The sequence below is a fragment of the Podarcis gaigeae genome (assembly GCF_964106915.1).
Source record: "Podarcis gaigeae genome assembly, chromosome: 5".
Taxonomy (NCBI): Eukaryota; Metazoa; Chordata; class Lepidosauria; order Squamata; family Lacertidae; genus Podarcis; species Podarcis gaigeae.
In genome coordinates, this window is record NC_139681.1 from 22,976,920 (window position 1) to 22,992,068 (window position 15,149).

Genomic DNA, 15,149 nt, shown 5'->3' on the forward strand with positions numbered 1-15,149 from the left:
TCTGGTACCTCTGAAAGTAGAATCAAGATCCTGTGGTTAACAAGAGGGGGAAATCCAGGGCTTTCTGGAGAAAGAAAATATTCCTGTTAGTTTTTAATATGTTGAAGCTAAAGGTAAAGGGTAAAGGGACCCCTGACCATTAGGTCCAGTCGTGGCCGACTCTGGGGTTGCAGCACTCATCTCGCTTTACTGGCCGAAGGAGCTGGCATACAGCTTCCAGGTCATGTGGCCAGCATGATTTAGCCACTTCTGGTGAACCAGAGCAGCGCGTGGAAACGCCGTTTACCTTCCCACCGGAGCGGTACCTATTTATCTACTTGCACTTTGACGTGCTTTCGAACTGCTAGGTTGGCAGGAGCAGGGACCGAGCAACGGGAGCTCACCCCGTCGCTGGGATTCTGATCGGGAAGTCCTAGGCTCTGTGGTTTAACCCACAATGCCACCCACTACTGGAGTTTAAAGCAAGGACTTCACCTGTAACAAAATGTAATGTGGGTTATAACCTCTAAAGCAGTGATCCTGTTAGCTAGGGATGATGGGAGTTGTAACCCCAAAACAGCTGGAGGGCCAAGTTTACCCATCACTGCTCTAAAAGGACTCTGATAGAACAGCTTGTCACTTCGCATAGGCCCATCCCCAAGGAAAGCAGTTGGAATCTCATATCTTCCAATATTTCTCTGATGAAAATAGGGACATCCTATTTCATCATCATTATTATTATTCCCTGCCCATATGCCTGGGTTGCTCCAGCCACTCTGGGCGGCTTCCAACTTATATAAAAACATTAAACATTGAAAAACTTCCCTATACAGGGCTGCCTTCATATGTCTTCTAATGGTTGTATAGTTACATATCTCCTGGGCTCAGGGGTTGCATAACTCCATACGCTCTAACATTTCTCCAGTGAAAAGAGGGATGTCCTACTGTACCCCCCAACACTTCTCTGATGAAAATAGGGATGTCCTAAGGAAAAGTTGGACATTCCAGGATCAAATCAGAAACTGGGAAAGCTTCTGTAAATCCCGGACTGTCGCTGAAAACTTAGAGGGTCTGGAATCTGTTTACCCTGAAAGCTTCTGAGAATGGATTAGATCCTTTCCACAACCCCCAGTGCCTCCCGTAAATCTAATGGGTCGGAGAAACTGGTCATCCAGAGGGAGTGGTTGGAAAGGCTTGATTTTGCAGCCTGGTGTTTGCAACTGGCTTGGAGGCCCTGATTTCACAATAATGGCACTGTTTGTACATCAGAGTTTAGAGCAGAGGAGGGCAACCTGGGGCACTCTCAGTTCTTTTGAACGCTATTTCCTATAAGCCCCAGTCAGAATAGCTAATGTCTAAGGATGATGGGAGTTGTAGCCTACCCTGAACTTTAGAGGCTCCAAGACAAGCTAAGTGTTGTTCAGAATCCTCTGTAGACCCATCATGCCATATCAAATCTAAATTGAAATGTGTCCACAAATATTGACGCCTCAAATTGGCGACCAGGTCCTGAATCTACAGCTGGAACCTGGATTGTTTTCCACTCCCAGTTTTCCGTGGCACTCATAAGGGTCACTCTACATGATGGCTGCCTCTGTGATGCCAGCAATTTATCTGGAGCTACCTGCTACCTCCCAAAAAGCTTGCTACTACCAAATTGAGAAGTTTGCAGCAACATGAAAACAATAGGCTTGACTGCTTCAACAGCCTCATGGTGTTGATTTAAAAGGTGCTTCTTCAAGAGTGCTTGTTTGTAGCTGCTCTAAAAATTAAAGTTCATGCAAAATCACTCACAGTTAATGCAAAGATCTTGTAAATGTGTGAGGTGTAACGAAAACAGCTCTTTTTAAGGCTGGGAGAAAGTTAGAATGCTGGAAGAGCAAACCTGTATAAAAGAGCTAAGAACTGTATTTGTGAGGAAGGATTAAGAGCCCCCAGTGCCATAGCTTGGTTTAGATTGTAAAAGCCTACAGGTATTTTACAGGGAGAACAGGGGTTTATTTAATGATATAGTAATATTATACATGATATTAGGAAATGGTCGGAGAGAAAGGAGAAAGTTTTTCTGAACTAGTAGATTAGGATGCAGTCAAATTCCCCAAGGGAAATGGCTGGAATAGAATTGCATTGGGTTTGGGGTTTTCAAGATTAGACACCATTATAAGGAGTGATTTGACACATGAAATAAAATGAGTGATTTGGTCTAAGCAATATTAAATGTACGGAAAATTTTCTACATTCCAGTTTGCCCTTTTTGAAAAAAGTGCAATTCTATATCTACTCAGAATTAAGCCCCAAGTATTATAGTACAGATGGGACGCGGGTAGTGCTATGGGTTAAACTACAGAGCCTAGGACTTGCCGATCAGAAGGTCGGTGGTTCGAATCTCTGCGACGGGGTGAGCTCCTTTTGCTTGGTCCATGCTCCTGCCAAACTAGCAGTTCAAAAGCACGTCAAAGTAGATAAATAGGTACCACTCCGACAGGAAGGTAAACAGTGTTTCTGTGCACTGCTCTGGTTCGCTAGAAGTGGCTTAGTCATGCTGGCCACATGACCTGGAAGCTGTACGCCAGCTCCCTCGGCCAATAAAGCGAGATGAGCGCCGCAACCCCAGAGTCATCCGCGACTGGACCTAACGGTCAGGGGTCCCTTTACGCTTTACTTATTGTAGTACAGTGTTACCTTGGTTCTCAAACGTAATCAATTCCAGAAGACTGTTTGACTTCCAAAATGTTTGAAAACCAATGTGTGGTTTCCGATTGGCTGCAGGAGCTTCCTGCACTCAAGTGGAAGCTGTGTGGGATGTTCAGCTTCCAAAAAACATTCGAAAACAGGAGCACTTACTTCCGGGTTTTTGGCGTTTGAGAGCCGTTCGAAAACCAAGGTCCGACTGTATTTGCAAAATTATGAATTAACCACAGACTAAATTGAAACAAACTATACTTAGCAGTGTGTTGCCACAAAGCAATATACAAAACTGAAACTAGTCATGTATTGTACTGTACTCCCTTGTTTCCTTTTCCTGTTGGTCTCACCCATAAATGATTCCTCCCATACAACCAAATCACTTTAGTTCCTACTTACTCATATTATGAGTATGATAGGATTGCTATTAAAAATATGTACATTGTGTATTTAAAATATTTCTAAACCACCCTATATCATAAGCGATATTAGGATGTGCTCTAATCATCAACATCATAAGAATATAATGCAATATAAGAGCAATGCAATGGAGACAAATGGATGAAATTAACAGCAGCAAAAACAATTGGACAATGGCAGATATTAAATCTCCCATACAAGCCTGTTGAAAGGTGTGTGTGTGTGTGTGTGTGTGTGTGTGGACTAGGGATGGGCAAATAGGTCAATTTCAGGTTCTTTCAATTTCTCATTTTTTCCTGTCAAATTCTGTTCCCCACATTTCCACAACAGTTTGCAATTTTTTAAAAAATAATTCCTCATGAAAATTCATCAGTATTTTAGCCAGAACACCTCCTAATAGACACATTTACACGCAATATAATGAATGATATGCAATTTCCCCTCATATACACATTTTCACAACACATTTTCCTCTAAAATAATTTTTTACTTGTGCAAATACATTTCTATGAACAGCTTACCCTAGTTTATTCAATTTTGTACGTGTTACTTCACTGGATAAGTGCATTGAGACATTTGTAATGTGCAACTTTCAAAGGGTGGCTGTGTTTCAGTTAATGTATTGTTTCAAAAAGTGCAAATTTTATTAGCTTGCCTATAACTGAATCAAATTTATCTGCTATCACTCATACTTTATACTTATTTGATGTATAATTAATAAAATGTAAGTAAATCCCTAAGAAAAAATTAACGGGTTATAAGTAAGAAGGTTATGAGTAAACTAGATGTTTAATGCACAGAAACTGCTTTGCTATGCTTGGTTTTCTAAAGAACCATCGTCATCAGTAATTGCTCTAGTTTTCATTCCCCTAGAGAAAGATGTTAACCACATCTGTTTTAATTATGCCTTTGCTATTCCAAAGAGAACAGAATTCTTCAGACTGGCTTAAGTAACCGCCCCTCCCCACCCCCCCAAAAAATGTTTTAAGTATGCATGATTAGAGCATTTAAATAATCAACTGTTTTCACTAAACCTGCCATCATGGCTGATTGACAAAACATTGTTCAACCGGAAGTAGCAATTAATTACTTGATTGGGCCATTAAGCATCTGCTAAGCCTTTATAACTCAATAAACTTAACAAGTTTCATTAAAAATCAGTGGAACATGACTGGGGGTGGGTGGGGGAGTCTAAAACCAGGTCTGGGTTTTTTAACAGGGTTTGTGTGCATGTGTGTCTCCAGCACAGCAATGATCGTTTGTGCCTTTTACCAGCAGACATAATTCCGTTCTAAAAAATGTGTGTTCTTTTATTTCCACAATAAATCAGACCGTTCTCTTATATTTTGGCTGGCAGGTGGTTAATGAGCAATCTTATTAGGCCATCCTATTGCCCCATTTGTCTGCGGGTGGAACTAGATGATAGAAGAAGCACAGGGCTGCTGCTGTTGCTGCCACTTCCATTTTTTTGTTTTCCTCAACATAATGCAGCTTGCAATGTTATATCCTTGCACTGTGCATTTTCCCTCCATGGCAATGCACAGCTTTATAATATCATAATGTATAGAGTAGGGTTTCCCAAACTTGGGTCTCCAGCTGTTTTTGGACTACAGTTCCTATCATCCCTGACCACTGGTCCTGCTACCTAGGGATGATGGTATAGAGCATGCACTACAGCAGCCCATGCACCAAAATTGGCCTACAGTGAGTTCAGTTTTGCCCTTAAGCAATTTCCGCAAAAAAATGCCCACCTGTCAATCAACTGATGCCACTGGGTGAGGTCAGCTGATAGGTAGGGGTGGGGTTCAATCCTTTGCAGCTGAGCTCTACAGAGAGCAGGACCAAAGCCTCTGTTCATCAGGGGAGAGGGGAGAATTCAACCCTGCTTGGTGTTGCTTTGGCTGGAAATGTTCTGGCAAAGGAGACCCCTGCAAATAGCAAAACTGAACCCAGCCTCACATAGTATTTGGAGAGGGTCAGAGGTGGGAACCCATATATACAGTTCTACATAGTGTAGGGCTGTCCTACGTCCAGATTTTCCTGGCCATTACCAGGATTTCAAAGGTGGGATTGACACCCAGGGAGAATTTCTGAAAGTTGGTGCATTGTCCTGGATCTTAGGCAAGTCACCTGAAAAATCATTCAACAACTTTCGAGGTGCCCTGGTTGTTACTTTTTGAAATATGGCAACCCTGACATAGTGCAAACCTCGGTAGTAGGGAAGTGAGTTACAAATAAAAAATTTAGGCCTAGTTTTCAGCTCAAGCTCAATGTAGGCTCAGTTTTAAGTTATTGAGTGAAACTAAGCTAAAGGATAACTGTAGGCCTCAGTGCACATGGGTGTGAGCAATGCACCAGATAGTTTACTCAGCAGAATGCAGCCTATAAATACAAATTCTGGTAGAAGACCCGGGAGGGAAGAAGACCAGAAGAGAGAGAGAGAGAGAGAGAGAGAGAGAGAGAGAGATCAGGATGGTGTTATGTCTCAACCCATTCCAGCTGCTAGAGTGTCCATCTGCTGTCATGCCTAAGAAGGAAACATAAGCAACCAAAGCAGTATAAGAATTACAATTTTGATTGGTGGTCTGATGCTTTATTTCTGCTATGCATTAATATGATCTAACTAGGTTGCTTTATGTCTAGTGTTTGCTGAACCACCACTAAAGCCCATGGACTTCACCCATAACTGTACTTATTGCCTCTGAATCCAAAAGAACAGCTGCCCTTGGCAGAAAATTGCATGAATTCTTGTACATCCGTCTTCATAGAAAAGATGTCGAACAAAACCTTGTACCTGAACAAATTTTCACATGAAGAGAGTCCATGTTGGAAAACAGACTTAAAATTCACTGTGTGCTATGTGATAAAAGAAAATGAAAATTATTTACAGGTGGTACCTGACCCCACCCAAATTAGCCAAAATAAAAATAACAGCAATAAGTGATGGAGATGTAAACAAAATGGAGGAACCTTATACCACATGTGGTGGACATGTCCCCAAATAAAAAAAAATTGGGATATGATCTATGAGGAACTAAAAATAATAATAAGCTAAAACATACATTTTAAAAGAAGCCTATTAGCTTCAGTTGATCGCCAAAGAATTGATGCTTTGGAATTATGGTGCTGGAGGAGACTCACGAGAGTCCCATGGACTGCAAAAAGCTCAAACCTATCCATTCTGAAGGAAATCAGCCCTGAGTGCTCACTGGAAGGACAGATCCTGAAGCTGAGGCTCCAATACTTTGGCCACCTCATGGGAAGAGAAAACTCCCTGGAAAAGACCCTGATGTTGGGAAAGATGGGAGGGCACAAGGAGAAGGGGACGACAGAGGACAAGATGGTTGGATGGTGTTTTTGAAGCTACCAGCATGAGTTTGACCAAACTGCGGGAGGCAGTGGAAGACAGGAGTGCCTGGCGTGCTCTGGTTCATGGGGTCACGAAGAGTCAGACACGACTAATCGACTAAACAACAACATTAGCTTTCCTATTAGGCATTCTAACGATAAGCATCCCAAATGATAATAAGTGTTTCTTTATGTGACAACAGCGGACCCCCAATTGTGGCTTATCATTAGACACACTTCACCTAATGCCTATGCCAGACCTTTCACATCTGAATTTGAACCCAAAAAACCTCTGTTTTGCTGTCTTGACTGGTTATTTCACCACATAGGGAGCGACTGGCTCATGGAACCTTGACATGTGTTAGGATGATGGATTATGGGGGCATTTGGGCTGATCTAGCAGGGCTCTTATGTTTTTATATACATGGACATCAGTAGTAGCCACAGAAGCCTGCTTCTATGCATCCCTTGATGGATGGGGTGCCTGTGATTTTTGCTTTTGTTTTGCAGTATGTGTCCTACTTATCCCCAAATCCATCCAGCAGCCATCACTATTCCCATGTTGTAGATAGGAAAAAGAGGTTGAGATATGTCAAGATATCTCAAACGGGGGCAGGGGGGAGAGAGAAGAAGTACTTTATAATGCCCTTATTCCAAATTTATGCGCTCTCCCTCCCCTCCTGCAGGTAAAGACATTGGAGAAGCCGGGAGGGTGAATTGTCAGCCCATATTTTAAAGAGCAGTTCTGTCATAAGCAAAATGTTATGTGCTGCAGTACATAAAAGCTTTACCTGCGTATGAATGCAGCAGCACTGGCTTGTCAAAGGGGAGGGGAAATACTGAATGCTATTAAACAGAATGGGCCTCATTCTGGTCGCTGACACCTGCATATGTCTGAAAGGGAATGGGATTGTATTCGCATCAACGTTGTGTCAAAGAGAGCTGAATCTTCCTGGCTGCCAGTATCACTTCTGCTTTGCATCCTTTTTACAGGCCCTGTTGGGTAAGATTATTGAAAATCAAACAAGCCTATAGTACCATGAATATTTTGCTGGGCCAAGGATTTTTAATACAGGAATCTGGTTCTTCCCATTTTCATGGCATGCCTGCCATGAAATAAAGCATGAAAGCAGCCAAGCAGCCGTTGATGAAATACATCAGGACAAGGTTGAAAGTAGTGCAATTACGAGATAAACCAGGGATGTTTTCCATCTTTTTAATTGACCCTGTGGCTGTCTAAGACTGCAAACCTAGCCACATTTACTTGGGAGTAAATGCCATTGAACATAGTGGGGTTTACCTCTGAGTAAACATAGCTAGGACTGAGTTGTATTTAAAGATATCAAGATTTGGTTTGATTTCTTTCTTTTTTTAAAAAACACACAACTAAGAACAATTTTAATTTCTGCAGCTGTAATCCTGTGTACATTGCTTTGGAGAAAGGCAAACAGGGATCAATGGGAGCTTTTGAGTAAATAAACAGGAATTAGCTCAAGGGCAGATTTTTAATTTGCTTTGTACTTCGTACAACTGCAGAGTGATGCTGCCAATATTAGTGCCGACTCCGTATTGTCTTCTGGATGCAATGAAAGAAAGCCAGTGTGATGCAATGAGTAGGGTGCTGGGTTCAAATCCCTGTTCAGCCACAAAACCCACAGTGTGTCTTATGGCAAGTCGCTGTCTCTTAGTGTAACGGAACTCTCACATGGCTTTATAGAATAAGGCAGCTGCGGGAAACGTTGGCCATCCAGATGTTGCTGAACACAAACTCCCATCATCCCTGGTCATGTTTGCTGGCCAGCAATATGTTTTCCTGTGAAGTCGGTTTAAAAAGAAGGGTGTGAGGGGTTGTAAGCTAGGTCTTGTCCTCTTGGCATAAGCCCTCCCTAAGTCATTGCAAGGCTGCATACATAGTTCTCTCTCTGGCTCATTCCCAACAGGCCTGGAAGGGCTGGGTCTTGACTGTCCCTACAGCTCAAAAGGCTCCTACTGCAGAAGATATCTAGAGACCACCTAGCTGCAGGTCCTGCAGGTCCTTGTTTCTTGCAAGAGCCAGGCACCTCTCTCCGACTCCCAAACAAACAGAGATAAGGGCTGAGTGAAGACCTACACCAGGAACAAGCTGCTGAGATGTAAAGCAAAGCCTGTGAATCTTGCTCTTTTGAGATTTAGTGATGAGGGAGATCAGCATTACCTGACAGTGAACTCAAGAAAAAACTTGAGGGTCTTCCACCCTCTTCCACTCTCTAACAGGCTGTGGATATCCACAAACTGAAAGCCCAGGCTCAAATCACATCAGCTGAAGCAGCAGCGCTTGCTGCTGAAGCAAAAATGCAAGCATCCTTGCAGTTTGCAAAACCTCCAACACAATCTGCACCACAAGAGGGCTGTTCAGTAGCCAAAAGCAGAGCTTGCAATAGATGGAGAAACACACAGAAGCCTAGATTGTGTTTAGGAGTATTTTCCTACAAATGCTCTTGAACAAGCCACTTTGCAAAAATGTGGCGGCTCGAAAGTGGAACAGGTTATGAGCACATTGCTGATAGGTATAATGTCATCTCAGCGACTTGCAGAGTACAAGAATGGTATAGCACAGTTCCCGTAGCTGCTGTAACAATCTTTCTTAAATTAGATAGTGGAGCAGAAACAACCACTAGTCCAACGGATGTAGCGGATGACAGGCAAAATGCATCCAGGGTCAAAGCAAACAGGTTGTTTTGGGAGGTGCGCACCTCAAGCAAAAAGGTGCAGTTATAGCATGCCACCTTTTCTGTGATAGATAATGATGAATCACCATTCCTTGGGTGATAAAGACATCACGTTGAACCCACCCCAAAGGGTTGGCAAGATGTCGTGTGCAGCACCTACAAGGAAGGATGGCCTTTTCAAGTCGATTTCCTGGTACCTACTGCCACATATATGCTGTATTGTTTTTAACACTTGATTGGAAGCCACCCAGAGTGGCTGGGGAAACTCAGCCAGATGGGCGTGGCTGGGGAAACTCAGCCAGATGGGCGGGGTGTAAATAATAAATTATTATTATTATTATTATTATTATTATTATTATTATTATTATTAGTGAACCCAGCAGAACCACAGTTGCACATGGTTGTAGGAATAATCCCTATTCTTACCCTAAGAAAGTTTAAGTCCATAACTGAAAACCCCAGAAGATACAGGCAGGGCTGGATATAGGTTTGTTGAGGCCCTAAGCTACTGAAGGTAATGGGGCCCTTTATATGTCCAGCTGTCCTTTGTCAACAACAAATTGTCACTGTTTTTCGTGTTGAATATATGCTATATGGTAATTTATGGACCTAACAGGTACCTAAAGCCATTTGCACATGCAAAATGTAGGCACCCTATATATAGAAATGAGCAAACCAGTGATATTTTAGGGAGCAGGCTAGCAGGCGGGGCCCATTACTTACATCATAGGAGCCTACACAACACAAAACACCGTTGCTGTATGTAGGCTTTATTTTATTTGTTTTTTATCTTTTATTTTGGAAATGTACATCCAGTTTTTTTCCTTTAATTTTTGGGCGGGCCTTGAAGAGAGTGGGGCCCTATGCTACAGCTTGTTTGTTGTTGTTCTTGTGTTGTTTAGTCATTTAGTCGTGCCTGACTCTTTATGACCCCATGGACCAGAGCATGCCAGGCACTTCTGTCTTCCACTGCCTCCCGCAGTTTGGTCAAACTCATGCTGGTAGCTTTGAGAACACTATCCAACCATCTCGTCCTCTGTCGTCCCCTTCTCCTTGTGCCCTCCATCTTTCCCAACATGAGTGTCTTTTCCAGGGAGTCTTCTCTTCTCATGAGGTGGCCAAAGTATTGGAGCCTCAGCTTCAGGATTTGTCCTTCCAGTGAGCACTCAGGGCTGATTTCCTTCAGAATGGATAAGTTTGATCTTCTTGCAGTCCATGGGATTCTCAAGAGTCTCCTCCAGCACCATAATTCAAATGCATCAATTTTTCGGCGACCAGCCTTCTTTATGGTCTAGCTCTCACTTCCATACATCACTACTGGGAAAACCATAGCTTTTACTATATGGACCTTTGTTGGTAAGGTGAGGTCTCTACTTTTTAAGATGCTGTCTAAAGCTTGTTTAGCTTATACTTAAATCTGGCACTGGATACAAGAGTCATCACAAAAATGACTGGGTCCACTCCTTGGATCAACAGCCTGGTGAACACACACAGGGAGGGGGGAATGGATCACTATGATTCTGCTTTGATCCATAAAGCTATGCTGAGACAACGGTTCTCTATCCCCTCTTCGCCTTTCTTAAAAGTACCATTTGCACTTGCAGCAGCACAGGATTCCTCTCAGAAGTTTCCTTACTCCCAGAACTTCCTACACTAATCATGTGAGTTTGCATGGTCACATGGTCATTCTAAAAAGTGCTCCTGGCAGGGAAGCTTTTGAGAGAAGAGCCACACACAGACAGACACAGACCCTATCGCTGCAGCAGGTAGAAGTCCCGACACACAGAAAATAGATCACTTTGCATACTTAACGAGGCAAAAATCAAAAGCAACTTTGTCGAAGCTCTTTGCCCTGCTTGCCTTTTTGTAGCTCTATTCACTTTGCATGCACTAGCCTTCGTACAGCTGAAGATGATCATTGTGAAAGGTTTTGCCCAGCTCAACCTAAAATAGTTGCTGAGTCTTCATTTTAAAAGAATCATAGATTCATGATAAAGTAAGGCTTGAAGGAATCTGTCAGAATGCACCCTAAAATTAATCACATAAAACTAGTACAGTGGGAGGGTCATTCTATCTTACAAACATATCAATTTTCTGCTAGTCATTTCTCTATTAAAAGGGAACAGCGGCAAGAATGAAAAGCAAAATGTGCACATGCACATACTGTATGTACAGAGAACGTCAATTATATTGACCTTGTACAAGAGGGCATATTGACTTTACGGAACCCAAGTGCTTTCCATGAATTTAGTTAATATTTGCGGAAGAGTTTGCCCAACTCCTTGTAAGAATTAGCATTAGTATGAAGAAATGTTGCTTTTGTTGTTGTTTGAAGAAAAAAATACCCAAATCATTGTCTACTTAGACACTGCCAAAAAAGAGGACAAAAGAGGAAACAAGAGTCAATAAAATTTGTGTTTGCTAATTTATATGTAAAGATGTACATTTAGAACTTATTGCTATAAATTAAACAGAAATGCAATACATTGCACCATAGTGCGGAAGACTGTAAACAGATGACCTGTTCACCTGATCAGTCTGGTGTCAAGGTGCTATTGATGGGCAAGTTCAAGGCCTACTCTTCCCTCTTATGGTTCTATCTTTAAGCCAGGCTTACACCGGACAGGCCTTCAAAGAGAGGGCTATCCTCTGAAACCCTTTCTAATAGAGTGACTTCTGTTAAGTAGGGCACATGGCCACCCCATTTCCACTTTATTCTTAACATTGCTTTAATGCCTGAGGTTGAAGTAGCAGTTCAAGCAACTTGTGGTAGGATCTGGTTTCCTTTTCTCAAATATTTATGAAGGAATTGGTGTGAAAGTATCAAACCATAGGATCTCTCAAGGAGGGCAACCAAGATGATCAAGGGTCTGGAAACCAAGCTTTATGAGGATTGGTTGAAGGAGCTGGGTATCCTTAGCCTGGAAAAGAGGAGATTGGGAGAAGATATGACAACCACCTTCAAATATCTCAAAGGCTGTCACCTGGAAGAGGGAGCATTGCAAGCTTGTTTTCTCCTGCTCTGAAGGGTGGACTCGAACCAATGGCTTCAAGTTACAAGAAAGGAGATTCTGACTAAACATCAGGAAGAACTTTGTGACAGTAAGAGCTGTTTGACAGTGGAATGTTCTCCCTCAGGAGGTTGTGGACTCTCCTTCCTTTGGAGGTTTTTAAGCAGAGGTTGGATGGCTGTCTGTTATGGATGCTTTAGCTCAGGCTTTCTCAACCTCAGCCTTCCAGATGCTTTTGGCCTACATCTCCCATGATCCCTAGCTAGCAGGACCAGTGGTCAGGGATGATGGGAAATGTAGTCTCAAAACATCTCAAGGGCCAAGGCTGAGGAAGCCTGCTTTAGCTGAAATTCATGCATTGCTGATTCTTGTATCTCCTTCTTTTTACTCCTGTTTCCACCTCTCTTAATTCCTCTTCTTGTTTTCTTTTCTTCTAAGTAAAACAGGGGGTGGGGAAACAAGGGTGGTATGCACAAAGGAAATGCCATGCACACTTTTTCACATTTATATCATTAAACTAATAGGCAGCTGGTAAAATTGAATTGGGCATAATTCCAGAAAGTTTCTAACTTTCTCTTTCCCCCCAATATTCTTCTCTCCATCTCCTGGAGCCATAGACATCACAGCCACCATTGCCTAGTCTTCAAAGCTCACCCATGTGAACTCTTTTCTTAATGAGAGACCACTGGGTACTTTTCTGGGAGAGCCATTGCAGTTAAAACTGAAATCCAGCTACTTTGGGCCTCGGATCCAAAACCCCAACATTTTTTATGGGTGAGTTCAAGCTGTTTGATGTCCTTCAGCGGAGACCAAATGAGTGCTTAGCAACAGTATATTGCTTTGATGTTTGAAGGATGAGCTGGCATCTCCCCCACTGACTGAGGCTCTGTGTTCTCTGAGTTAGGGTGATGAGTAACTTAACCCTGCATGCGGTGTTGTGCATTGAGCTTATGTGGGTTTAAAGTAAGTGAGTTAACCTCCTCTTTGCTGGAAAGTCAGCTGGTGAATTAAGAGTGTTCTAGCTCGAGAAAGGGGATGGCATATTGGAAATCGGCTGGAAATAGAACTGGGATGAGTACTGAAGAACTGAGGAGGAAATTGATGACATGGAGACTGTTCGAGTTATGAAACAGAAACTGGAGGGGAAAGACTTTTGTAAATCCCCAACCCTGATAATTTCAATTTTAGTAGGCATCCTCTGTTGCTGTATCCTCCTTGTAGATCTCCCAACACAAATATGTCTGGCCAGCTCTCTTCATATGCCCAGAAGACATATTATAATTTATTTATTTTTTTAAATTGCATTGAATTAAACTGGTTAGCCATTGTGGGAGCCAAGGAAAACTATATTTTAAAAAATGAGACACAACTCAGCCCTCATTAAATACATTTTTAAGTGCCATTGATTTCAGTGACAGAGTTAGCACTTTCCCAGTGAAATCGCTTGAGACTTAAAAGTCCATTCCTTTGTCTGAATCATGCCCATAATAAATGAAAATGAAGACCCCAAAATAAACAAAATGATATGGTTAAATAGGGAAAACTGAGGCATGCAATATCCCTCTTCAAATATGATTGTTATTTGCTGCCAGCCAAACAGATGGCACATTCAACTGGTTGCATGGAATTGCCACATCTCAGTATGCTTTGTTGTCCCTGATAAACGTGACTAGCATTAGCACATGACCCAGGGTCTATGGAAGATTGACTGGCTCACTGAGCCATGGTCCAGTGTCTTGGAGAGCAACAGATATACTGTCCTAAAGTATGCAGCGCAATGGGAGAAGAGTAGGCAAACTTCTACCATGTTCTCTAATACATTCAACAAGTTCAGTTCTGTTACATCATGACATGTCTTCAAACTATCTCCTCTCCTCTGCACCTCTGCACATTCCTCTGCACCTCTGCACATTCCATTTCTTACTTCCAGTGGCCTGCGCACATATCAGAAGTGGTCCATACCCTACATTTTTGTTCCAAGGCTCTGTGTGTAGACCTCTGTGCAAATGGCATCTCAGCTGCTTGAGGGTCAGGAATGGGGCGAGCACCCAGAAGGAACAACCCCACCCCAATGCCAATGAAACTTTCCTATCATTCATAACCATTTAATAATGAATGTGGATTGACACAGTCTTCCCAAATGAGTCATGAAAACTGTTGAATACAACACAGGATTACATTATCTTTCATGCAGAAATGAAAGAAAAAGAAGAAAAGAATTGTAAATCATGAAATAAGACAACAACAAAAATGGCTCATCAAACGTAGTCTGAAATGTATTAGGCCATGTGCTAATTGAGATGGGCTGTTACAAGCTGCAGAGCATGATATTTAATTAGATGAGTAATGAGTGACACATTTTTGAAGTCCTGGAGTTTTGGTTAAATGGGTTTTTTACTTTTTACTTCTGTGTTTCTGAAAGTGAAAGAAAAGGTCATAAGGAAACGAGACCCCCCCCCCAAAAAAATCATTTGACAGCAGCCTGATTCAATAAGGTGCTAGTGGAAACTGTTATAAAGCCCAGTAGCAAGGTGTCTTGCCCCTTGGGTTCTAGTTCCCCATTGTTTGATTTTACCCTTTACTTTGGAGTCTGAAAGTTGGAAGAACCCTGAAACTTTAAGCCAACATATTGAGACCTGATCGATGCTCACCCAGGAGTTTTGTTCAATAATATTTACTGGTCCCTTTTAACTTGAGTTACTGGGGATTGTACCTAGGACCTTCATGCAAAAATATCCTCTGTCGGTGAGCTATGATCTTCCTCCTGTAGAGCATAAAATTAGTCAACAGCACGGCACCCATGAGAACATTTACTCACAGAGGCCTTCCACAGAGTCTCACCCCCCCCCCACTGAAATTAGGGATGAAATACACATTCTATTGTAGTGCTTATAATGGGTTGTGGTATATGTGTCTGTAGTCGCCATGAAATTTTGTCAAGTTTGCAAATGTAGTCATGGGCCCCCAAAATGTTCAATGTCCCTGTTATATTGTATAT